At 36.0% G+C, this 12,841-nt stretch overlaps 2 pseudogenes across 1 annotated transcript; both read left to right on the top strand.

Annotated features, from left to right (window-relative positions):
* The first annotated feature begins 115 nt into the window (after positions 1–115).
* On the top strand, positions 116–5,034 carry LOC137709099 (wall-associated receptor kinase-like 1; annotated as a pseudogene).
* Positions 5,035–6,316: 1,282 nt separating this feature from the next.
* LOC137709098 (wall-associated receptor kinase-like 8 pseudogene) lies at positions 6,317–8,856 on the top strand (annotated as a pseudogene). Its single transcript, XR_015958128.1, has 3 exons — positions 6,317–7,170; positions 7,362–7,505; positions 7,649–8,856. The product of XR_015958128.1 is annotated as a wall-associated receptor kinase-like 8 pseudogene (transcript).
* Positions 8,857–12,841: the final 3,985 nt, after the last annotated feature.

A 12,841-nucleotide genomic window follows, 5' to 3' on the forward strand; every position in this document is an offset into this window, starting at 1 on the left:
TCTCTCCCTCTCTTCTCGATTTCATCACTCACAAGCAACAAAACCCCAAACCAACATCACTGGACGTAGGAATCTCAGGAAAACTCAAGCAAACCTTCACGGAACCCCAACAGTGATGGTGTCACTGTTCATCATCTTCTCCGACGTGTTTCGTGTTTTTCCGACGTTGGTAAGCTTCTAGAAACCCTTGGGTTGTGTTTTAGGGTTAGATCGAAGGTTGTTTTAAGTGTTCTATACGTGTGAATCGCAGAAAATAGCTCGGAGTAGCTTTTCCAAATTTTTCGGCAAGCGCCGCCCCTTTCGAGGCAATTTCCGGCGAAACCACGGCGGCTTGGCCGGGGTGAAAGGTATCAATCTCTTCATCTCACTGAGTACTACAACTTTCCTTTTTGTTTCATCCAATTTAGTTTAGTATTGAAGAGGTTATATTCATTTGAATCTTACCCAGTTTCCGGCGACCTACACGGATTTAGAGGCATTTTATGGTCAAACCACGACGATTTGGACGTCGTGCAAGGTACCATTCTCTTCGTCTCTTCGAGAGCTATGATTTTAGTTTTTGAATCACTCGATTTCGTTGAGTATTGACAAAGTTATGAGAGTTTAAAGTTTGTTCAGTTTTCCGGCCGAATTCCGGCCTTCCCCTTGCTTTGGGTCCGGCGACCCATGTTTTGAACTCAGGCCGGGCTTTCAAGCCCAAAGCCTCTTCAAACCAAACCCTTTGGGCCGTGTAAAACGTGGCGTTTGGCCCGTTGCCAATAAGGCCCAAACCCTTATCCTTTTATTTGGTTTAAACCCCAAAACCCTTGTGGATAGGCCTTTGGGCCATTCAACGTAACCCATCCCTTAGGGCAGCCCAACCCGTGTCCCTTTAACCTTTTATCCCAGCCTTTGGGCCGTCCTACCAAGCCCGGCAGCAAGCCCAAGCCCTAAACCTATTTCCCCTAAAACGCATTTACCCTAAACCCTTAGGGCCCAACCCGGATCCAACCCTAAGCCCAAATCCGGTTAACAGACCTGATCCGTTGACTTTGACTTTGACCGGTCAAAGGTCAACGTTGACTTTGCGGGTTTTTGTCCGTCATCCTCCTAGGCTAATTTCGACGTCCTGGACCCGTTTTTGAAGTCAGTTTTTCCAAATTCAATCATTTGAGTAGAGTTTGACTAAATGTACCATTTATGTGCTTAGGGGCAATTAACTGTGGTGTTTCCATCTTCACTAGTTGCGTGACTACTATGAGTGAACCCCTTCTAAAAATACATGTTTTGATAGTAGAAATGCATACATGAAAAACATGATTTGATCACTATGTTTTATGAGATAATATGCTTATTGAGGTTAGTTTGAATTATTACTATTTTTCCTATAACCTGTGTTCTTATAGAATATCTGATGGATAACGATATGATATTTAGAACATGTTTAGAACACCTCTTTATAGTATAGATGATGAATGACTTTATACTATGAAGTTGCTTTTAAATATATGTATGTTCATTGGTTTTGTACTTACCTAGTGGTCATTTCCGCTACGGGACGTAGGGATAGATCCGGTCCGTCCTGGAAGACAGTTTTGGTGTTGGCATAGGGCCTGAAGTGTGTTTCCTCTGGCTATTTAGCACAGGGACGGGGAGCCGGCATGGGGCCTGGAGTGTATTTTCCTCTGATTGTCTGCTCAGAGACGGGGAGCCAGCATGGGGCCTGGGGGTTATTGGACATTCACTAGTGATTATTGTATATACAAGTTATGATTTTAGACATTGCACGACATGCTGGGTTTCGGAAAACCTATGTTTATCATGATATATGTGTTTTCATAAAACCTGGGGTTAGTACGTTGATAACTGTTTTATTATATATATATATATCAACTTAGTCCACTCATATTTGTTTTGCATCCCCTTCAGGACTTAGAATTGAGGCATACAATCTCGGCGTCCAGGCACTTCCACATTGGCATCTTCGAGTCCTCTTGGTGTAGGATCCATTCTTTTATTCATTCAATTTTATATTATTTCTTTTAGTGTTCTAGATTAGATGTGTGCTCTGAACACGTTCCTTAATTACATATTCATTATTCTTTTATATTTATAAGTCTTATCTGCCCTTTGTTTTCAGCATTTGCACTCAATAAATGACTTTCGTCACCCTCGGGTATCGGCTAGCACGTACATAGTTGTCCATCACGATTTAACGGCTATATCAACTTTTGGTGATTTTTTTTTTTTTTTTTTTTTTTCCAAGGATGCTAATTGAGGTTTAAAACACATATTGAATATACCTGATGTTCATATTCGATGATCATTTAACCATTTGAAAATAAATTTTAAAATTATGGAATAACAGAATTTTTAAGTTTGACCAAGGAATATAGTATATTTTGTTCTAAATTTTTAGAGGCTGAAAATATCAAATTTTCAGATAATAGTTTATTAGATTGATTGATGCTTCCTCCAATCTTTTTTGATGAATTTTCTTATTCTTTGACTGATATTTTGCAATTTGAATTTTGACTTATACATATATAATATATTTATAAATTAGCATGCTTCAGTCTTTCACCGTCAAGTCACCTAATTTTTCAATCGTCAAGTACTAAATGCAACAACAAAAATATATAAAAAAAATAAATAAAAAATTGAGAAAAGAAGAGAAAAATCAACATTACCATTCAATTTCCACGCTAATTTCCTCGTGTTAATGTGACTTGTTCAAAATTTGACATACCAAGTAGGAGGTGCTGGAAATCCAAAACCTTTCTTGAGCCGTACCAAGTAGGAGGTGCTGGAAATTTCTGTTGAGGACAGAAACACATTCAAGGTCACAAACCCGATCGCCTTCTCAAATTGCAACAACAAGCTAATCAACCGCCAGACGGCCAACTTGGAGGGAAGCCCTTTTGCGTATTCCATTGATAACATGTTCACTGCAGTAGGTTGTGATGTTACGACCAACATCACCTTAAACTCAGACGGCTACTCTATTTCAAGTGGATGTAAGTCCGATTGTAACATTTCGATCAATAAGAGTTACGGTACCGGGCATAATGAATGCAATGGGGTGGACTGCTGCCAAACTACCATCCCTTCATTTCTCTCCGCCTTCAATACCAGTTTCCAACCTGATGATAATCAAAGATGGAGTTCATGCAATTCCGCATTCTTGGTAGACCGCAAATGGTTTCAGTGGTATGTCAACAATTCAACAAACATTTCTACCATCAACGACAGGGACAATATTCCTGTGGTGCTGGAATGGAACTTGTTTCATTCCACAGCTGATGTGTTTGGAACCGTTATGGAAGTAAATGCGACGACAGTGAGTTCTGACACAACCCGGCCTTATTGCCAATCCTACAATGACACTGTTTCCATATATAATGAATCCTTAAGGCTTGAATGTACTTGCAGAGGGGGCTACGAAGGAAATCCTTTTCTTCTCAATGCATGTCAAGGTAAAACTCTAATACAACAGTTTCAATGCTTTACGGAATAATTTCTAATTTTTTTCAATACGAATTAATCCAGACATTAATGAACGTGTGCTCAACAGGACGTGTAGCAGGAACCAAGTTTGTGTGAATACAGTTGGGGATTGGGGATGCTATTCCCGCAAAGAATAGCAAATCGTAGGTCAAAATCATCTTAATAGGTATGTCCCTGCACTACACGTTCTATGCTATATGTAACAATGCATAATCTAGCATTACCAAGATGAATTGGAATTTTGAAAAGCAATTCATAACCAACCATGTAACACATTCCAACAAATGAAAAAGTTAAATATCTCTGGTTATATTTGTACTATCCTTTCTTATTTTCTAAAGTTATTGAGGTATCGGCAGTGGTCTCGAATTCCTGTTATTGCTCGTTGGTGCATGGTGGTTGCACAAATTCATACAGAAAAGAAAAGCCATTAAACGCAAGGAGAAGTTCTTTGAACAAAATGGTGGTATACTGTTGGAGCAACAATTGGCTTCTGGTGAAGTAAATGTTGAGAAAATTAAGTTGTTCAATTCAAAGGAGTTGGAGCAAGCGACTTACCATTTTAATGTGGATAGAATCCTTGGCCAGGGAGGCCAAGGTACTGTTTACAAAGGAATGTTGACAGATGGACGCATCGTAGCTGTAAAGAAGTCTAAATTAGTTGATGGAGGCGAAGTTGCACAGTTCATTAGTGAAATTGTCATTCTTTCGCAAATTAACCGCAGGAATGTGGTTAAATTGTTAGGGTGCTGTTTACAGACAGAAGTTCCTCTCTTAGTTTATGAATTCATACAGAAATGAATGATTTATCAATATCTGCATGAAGAAACCGAGGAGTTTTTACTTACATGGGAAATGCGCTTAAGGATTGCCACCGAAGCTCTTTCCTACTTACATACAGCAACAGGTTTTCCAATTTACCACAGGGATATCAAGTCTACAAACATACTCTTAAATGATAAATAAGAGCAAAAGTTGCAAATTTCAGGACTTCGAGATCAGTTTCCATTGACCAAATGCACCTCACCACAATAGTAGTTGTCACCTTCGGGTACTTGGAACCGGAGTACTTCCAATTGAGCCAGTTGACGGATAAGAGCGATGTGTATAGCTTCGGAGTTGTCCTTCTTGATCTATTGACCGGAGAAAAGCCTGTTTCTCTAACAAGGTCACCTGAAATCAGAGGCCTGGTTACATACATATTTCAATTTTTCGATGGAAGAGAATCGTCCGTTTGATATTCTTGATTCCCGAGTTAAGGAGGAGGGTGTAACGGATGACATTCTGTCAGTTGCTAACCTCACATACAGATGCCTGGATATGAGTGGAAAGAGACAGCCGACGATGAAAGAAATGGCAATGGAGTTCGAGAGGATTCAGAAATCAGTCAAGGCTTCTTATAGCCTGCAACAAGACTACGACGAGGTCGAATATCTTAGAAAAGAAGGAACTTGTCCTTGGGATATTACTTCGAGATCAACAGGGTCGGGTTTGGATGGAGGTACTGCTTCATCGAAAGATTCACTACTGTTATTAGCATATATGTAAACTGGAGATTTCCCTGATCTAGGTTTGGAAACGAGAATTTTTTCTTTATTTTTTTCTCTGGTTTTGACCAGCTTTTTAGTGGTGTCTGTCTGTTGTGATTTTGCTTGATGTTTTTGTAGTAAAAATATTGATGTGTTTGACAGTTGTATGTTTGTCTCAGCAAACTGTTATTAGCAGTTTAAAAATGTCGTCTTGCATCGTTCGTATATATTTTATGTCTCGTATTTTTATTTTTTTAGAAAAAGACTAGAGAATTATCGTTTTGGACTACCAATAACGGCAAGGCTTCTAAATCTTAATCAGCTTTTGTGTTGTCCACTTCTGTGGCGTTAATTTTCTGTTTTATTCCCGCCACCCACTAGTCAAAAGAGGGTGATATTTGGCAGTCTATTTCCAACTTGGATGTCTAATTAGAACTGTCAAGGGACACTTGGCTGATAACCTTCACTGTCCAAAGATGGTCTGCGCTGAAATGTTTGAATCAACCCTGGAAAGAAAAGGAAAATTATACAATTAAAAAAATTTTAAAAAAAATTAATAGAAAGAAAGTTTGGAAATATAGGAAAAGAAAAGAAAAGTCCGGTAAAACTTTCTTAAGTAGCACCAAAAAATGACGTACTAAGGGTAATGTTAAGAAACCAAATTTTTTTAAGTGGTGATTGATAATTGCATTATTATTATTTTTCTTTTTTTAAAAAACGATATTATCTAAACTAAAGGTGTGGGGAAGTAGGCAAAATCTCACAATCGGTTGGCAATAATGTAGTTCAAATTCAACTCTAACGAGAATCAAACTTAAAACATCTCACTTACAAGTGAAGAAAAATAACATTATACCGTAGTACCAAGAATAACATTAAACCATAACACTAAGTAGTAATTGGATTATCACCTAAGTATTAATTAATATACTTATTTCTTATTGGTGACACATCATTTAATTGTCAAATTTAGTTTATAAATCCTTAAGGTAAATTAGTCAACGGCACATGACAAATTTGCTATTATAGTAATCCAATCACAAATACTTGGGATTAGATCATTGGTTTGAGTAACAGTTATCAATTAGATTTGTCAATCATGGTTACTAGAATCCAATCCCGACCTTCAATGTTTATTCTTTGACTTTGATCTTTCTGCACAACGCATCGAGGAAAATTCAGCACAGAATTTTCACATGGGCAAAAAGAATATATTACTAGTCGTACCCCTCCTTATAAAGCACGGATGGGGAATTCGGATTTTCTCCGTCACGTTCAAGGGCAGAGAAAGAGAGAGAGAGATGAAAATGGTGGTACAAATTTTTCAGATGGTTTTGTTGTGGCAAATGAGTAGCGCATTGGCACAATCACCGCCTCTAGCAAAGTCTGGTTGCCAAGCACAGTGTGGGGGTGTTACGATTCCATACCCCTTTGGAATTGGACCCAACTGCTACCTTGATGAATGGTTTTCGATATCCTGCAATGATACTTATAATCCTTCCAAGCCTTTCTTAAATAGCAGCAAACTTGAAGTTCTGGATGTATGTCGTGTCAACTATCCTGCAATGTCAACGTGTGGTGATATGACCAGTGCCTATGTGATGAGCTTGGAAGGAGGCCCTTTTGTTTTCTCCCAATCCAACAATAGATTCACTGCTGTCGGATGCAACAACTTGGCTCTGATGACAATGGTCAACAGTTCGACCATTGGCGGGTGCTTATCTTTCTGCCGAAATGGTTAGTAGTAGTACCTGCAATGGGATTGACTGCTGCCAGACAACAATCCCTTCGGATCTTCAGGTATTCAATACAACTATAGAGAGCGTGGAAACCGGGGAACGCACAGAGGGATGCAAGTATGCATTCTTAATAGACCGACAATGGTTTGAGAACGAAGGACTAAGAAAAGCCTCAGACATACAAAACATGGACTACTTTCCTGTGGTGCTGGAGTGGAGGATAGATAGACGGACATTTGATAGACGGACATTTGACTCGCTTGCAACGAATAAATCAATAGCTTTCAACAATTCAACTGTGTGTGAAAGTGGAAGTTTCATCAATTCCACCTCTTTTAGTAACAAGAATTCAATGTTTCGATGTTCTTGCAAAAGGGGATACGAAGGAAATCCGTATCTTCCTGATGGATGCCAAGGTAAACCTCTCACAAATTCACAATTTTTTAATTATTTTGTTTTTATTTTGAACTACAATTGGTTCGGCATTTCAAGCAATAGCCTCAAATACAAGGCAAATATTTTCACTATATATTTCTAATTCATCTTTTATAATGTTCATTCTTCTGCCATCTGGTTAATCAATCCTTTTGCACTTAATTCATATTAGATATCGATGAATGTGTGGATCCACAGAAGAGCCCTTGTTTGCTAGAAAATCTTGGATATACTTTTATTTGTAATAATACTATTGGGAGTTATGAATGTTACTATTTCGGTCCTCCTGAAAAGAAGAAATCTACAGTGAAACCAGGTACGCCTCTGTCCCCTCAATTGGCCTGGAACAACTTTCAGTGGATTCAAATGCGAAAAAAATTGAACAGTTCACTAAATTTTCCAGAGAGATTAGCCAAAGATTTGGGTACTTTTTTGTATAAAATGTATTGATTTGTGCAGGTATTGGTGCAAGCTTGGGGCTATTACTTCTTCTTGCTGCTGCGTGGTGGTTATACAAGGTAGTGAAGAAAAGAAATGATACTAAACGCCGAGAGAAGTTCTTCAAACAAAACGGTGCCTTATTGATCAAAGAACAATTGAGCTCCGGTGAAGTCAATGTTGAGAAAATAAAAATATTTGATCCAAGGGAGCTAGAGAAGGCCACAGATCATTTTAATGTGAACAGAATACTTGGTCAGGGAGGCCAAGGTACTGTTTACAAAGGAATGTTGACAGATGGAAGAATTGTCGCTGTGAAAAAGTCGAAGGTAATTGATGAAGGGAATCTTAGGCCTTTCATTAATGAGATTATCGTTCTTTCACAACTTAACCACAGGAATGTGGTTAAGCTATTCGGGTGTTGTTTGGAGACAATGGTTCCTCTACTGGTGTATGAATATGTTCCCAATGGTACCCTCTTCGAGTACATCCATGAAGATAATGAAGAGTTTCCTCTTACGTGGGATATGCGCTTAAGAATTGCCATTGAGGTCGCTGGAGCTCTTTTCTACCTGCACTCATCAGCTTCCATTCCCATTTATCATCGTGATATTAAATCCACAAGCATACTTTTAGATGACAAGTACAGAGCAAAAGTAGTTGATTTTGGAACTTCAAGATCAATTTCCATCGATCAAACTCATGTAACAACACTAGTACAAGGCACTTTTGGATACTTGGATCCGGAGTACTTCCAATCAAGCCAATTCACAGAAAAGAGCGATGTTTATAGCTTCGAAGTAGTCCTCGTTGAGCTCCTGACAAGTCAAAAACCAATTTCATTCACAAGATCGGAAGAAGGCAGAAGTCTAGCTACATACTTCATTCTTAAAATGGAAGAGAAACGTCTGTTTGATATCGTTGATGTTCGGATTATGAAGGAGGGAAGTAAAGAACAGATTAAGGCAGTTGCTTGCCTTGCAAGAAGATGCTTAGACTTGAATGGAAAGAGACGTCCCACGATGAAAGAAGTTGCAATGGAGCTGGAAGGGATTCAAAAATTAGTTAAAGGTTCTAATGTGCAGCAAAATCATGAAGAAGTTAAATATGTTCCAAATGAAGTGACTGGTCCTTGGGATGTTGTTTCTACATCAACAAGTTCAGTCGTGGACAGTAGTATTGCTTCATTAACTGATCGACTTCTGCTATCGTTGTCCAAATTTCAATGACCATGGACCGATTTTAGGCTGCGTTTGGTACAACTTTTGGGAACTGATTCTGAATTGCATCCGAAGCTTCTGTCTCCCAAAAGTGTCTACTTCAGCCTAAAGCTAAGGGACCACCAATCTGTTTTGAGCAAACTGGTCCAACCTACATTTAGCATATTGGAAAAGGGAGATGACTTTGACACACATTTTTTAGCGGCTCACGTACCTCTGTTTAATCATATCTATTAATTATGTTTCTTTCTGCACGTTTTTAATTTTTTTCTTGTATTTTTTAAACTCTAAGATGTTTAATTTGTACTTGTTTTTAACTTTTTCTGTATATGGTTCTATATTTACCTGTGGCTATTTTGTCTATTTTGTACCTGTTTTTGTTGAGCAAATTCTTTGATTGATCAGAATGATCCCCTCTGATAAATTCGCTTATCTTATAAGTTTATATATGTCCCTTCAACATATGTTTTTCATTTTTTTTTCACTAGACTAGTTACAAATGGAATAGAAAGGAACATAGAGATCCTTCCAAAAACTAGTTGGATTTGTAAGACCCATTCAATTTAGTAATGGTTCCTGAGACTCTATATTAATTTTTATTATATTCAAGGAGATTTTCTAAGATAATCCTACAGTTATAATAAAAACATGTGACAGTGTGGCTATCGCATTTAAAAATTTCTTCTAAGTAGTCATGTGTAAAATTATTTTTAAAATTTTTTAACTTTGTTAAATTGTGACGAGCGTTTAGTTTGAGATACTATTTATTAGGCCTAATAAACGGATCATGTCGTGTTACACTTGCTATCTTAACGAATTCTTGACAAATCGTGTCATTTTACCCGTTAAAATTAACAAGTAAATTGACTCGACCTGTTATGGTTGGTGGTTGGTAAAAGGATCTAGTACATACACTTCAGTAACAGAACTATTTTTGGTTGGTGGTTGTGTAAGAGGGCTACTAAACTAATTCCCCAAAATAGAAATTTAAATTTAAAAAAAAAGAAAAAACTAACTAAAGAAAGAAAAAAAGACCTGAAATGTTGGTTGGTGGTTAGACCTGGCATTCGTGTCGTGTTGCCCGTGTTCGTGTCGTTTTCGTGTCATACCCGATATCTTAACGGGTCGTGTCGTGTAACACCCGTTAAAATAAACGGGTAAAATGACGCGACCCGAAATCGACCCGATAATATTAACGGGTAATATGACCCGACCCATTACCTGTTAAGAAAAATATATTTTAAACTAATAAATAATTAAATAAAAAAACATAATACTTTTTTGCGTGAAAAAAAGGTTGCACGCCCAAACTAATAGTTATTATTAACTTTATTAATTTTTCCCTCAAATAAAAAACATTATTTATGAGGATTTGGGTCACTAGAGAAAGGGATTAGATTTATTATTTAGGGCTGCTGGGCATTTGTATTTGGGCAGTGGGCTGGCAGCCTGGGCCCTGGGCTCTCAAAGTCAGTGGGCTGGCTTTGTTAGTGGCTTTTATTTATTTATTTTTCTTTTTTGTTTGAAGTCTTTAATAGTTTTTTAATTAATGTAGAAGTATAAAAAATATAGAAAAAATATATAAACGCTCGTAATAACAAGCTTTACAACTTTCGTGAAGAGCTTAACTTTGAAATTCGCCACTATAATCATATAAATCATAGATTAAAATTTAACCGTTGATTGTTGTTTACATTTACGCTTCATTTTTCTCATCAAACTTCGTTTTTTCAGATTTTTTTTTTTTTTTTTTGAAAACATGATCTATTAGAGGATGCCAAAAGATGAACGGTTTGGATCGTTGATATTATGTTCAGAGTTTTTATGGTTAGTGAAAATATTGCTTGATGTTTATAAAGTTTCTACAAACTATATGACATCGACTCATATTTCAATTAACCGTAAATATCGAAACATGATATTAAAGATCTAAACCGCTCATCTTCTTACATCCGCCAGATGATCATGTTTTCAAAAAAGAAAATTTAAAAAATGAAATTCAGTAACAAGAATAAGGCGTAAATGACAATCAACGGTTAAATATAAATTTAAGGTTTATGGATTATAGTGTTGGATTTCGAAGCTGACCCCTTCATGAAAGTTGTAAAGCTTGTCATTATGAGTGATTGTATATATTTTTTACATTTTTTACACTTCTACAATAATTATTATTAACTTTATTAATTTTTCCCTCAAATAAAAAACATTATTTATGAGGATTTGGGTCACTAGAGAAAGGGATTAGATTTATTATTTAGGGCTGCTGGGCATTTGCATTTGGGCAGTGGGCTGGCAGCCTGGGCCTTGGGCTCTCAAAGTCAGTGGGCTGGCTTTGTTAGTGGCTTTTATTTATTTATTTATTTTTTTTTGTTTGAAGTCTTTAATAGTTTTTTAATTAATGTAGAAGTATAAAAAATATAGAAAAAATATATAAATGCTCGTAATAACAAGCTTTACAACTTTTGTGAAGAGCTTAACTTTGAAATTCGCCACTATAATCATATAAATCATAGATTAAAATTTAACCGTTGATTGTTGTTTACATTTACGCTTCATTTTTCTCATCAAATTTTGTTTTTTCAGATTTTTTTTTTTTGAAAACATGATCTATTAGAGGATGCCAAAAGATGAACAGTTTGGATCGTTGATATTATGTTCAGAGTGTTATGGTTAGTGAAAATATTGCTTGATGTTTATAAAGTTTCTACAAATTATATGACATCGACTCATATTTCAATTAACCGTAAATATCGAAACATGATATTAAAGATCTAAACCGCTCATCTTCTTACATTAAAAAATGAAATTCAGTAACAAGGATAAGGCGTAAATGACAATCAACGGTTAAATATAAATTTAAGGTTTCTGGATTATAGTGTTGGATTTCGAAGCTGACCCCTTCATGAAAGTTGTAAAGCTTGTCATTATGAGTGATTGTATATTTTTTTTACATTTTTTACACTTCTACAATAATTATTATTAACTTTATTAATTTTTCCCTCAAATAAAAAACATTATTTATGAGGATTTGGGGCACTAGAGAAAGGGATTAGATTTATTATTTAGGGCTACTGGGCATTTGCATTTGGGCAGTGGGCTGGCAGCCTGGGCCCTGGGCTCTCAAAGTCAGTGGGCTGGCTTTGTTAGTGGCTTTTATTTATTTATTTATTTTTTTTGTTTGAAGTCTTTAATAGTTTTTTAATTAATGTAGAAGTATAAAAAATATAGAAAAAATATATAAACGCTCGTAATAACAAGCTTTACAACTTTCGTGAAGAGCTTAACTTTGAAATTCGCCACTATAATCATATAAATCATAGATTAAAATTTAACCGTTGATTGTTGTTTACATTTACGCTTCATTTTTCTCATCAAATTTTGTTTTTTCAGATTTTTTTTTTTTTGAAAACATGATCTATTAGAGGATGCCAAAAGATGAACGGTTTGGATCGTTGATATTATGTTCAGAGTTTTATGGTTAGTGAAAATATTGCTTGATGTTTATAAAGTTTCTACAAACTATATGACATCGACTCATATTTCAATTAACCGTAAATATCGAAACATGATATTAAAGATCTAAACCGCTCATCTTCTTACATCCGCCAGATGATCATGTTTTCAAAAAAGAAAATTTTAAAAATGAAATTCAGTAACAAGAATAAGGCGTAAATGACAATCAACGGTTAAATATAAATTTAAGGTTTATGGATTATAGTGTTGGATTTCGAAGCTGACCCCTTCATGAAAGTTGTAAAGCTTGTCATTATGAGTGATTGTATATTTTTTTTACATTTTTTACACTTCTACAATAATTATTATTAACTTTATTAATTTTTCCCTCAAATAAAAAACATTATTTATGAGGATTTGGAGGATTTTAAAAATCTAAACGATAATGTAAGTGTAACCATTATATACTGGTAGAGGAATAATGATGAATCACAAGTGTTTATATATTCTTTGACATATTTCATACTTGTATGTATGTCTT

Source organism: Pyrus communis, chromosome 17 (assembly GCF_041283825.1).
Source record: "Pyrus communis isolate YQ-2024b chromosome 17, ASM4128382v1, whole genome shotgun sequence".
Classification (NCBI taxonomy): domain Eukaryota; kingdom Viridiplantae; phylum Streptophyta; class Magnoliopsida; order Rosales; family Rosaceae; genus Pyrus; species Pyrus communis.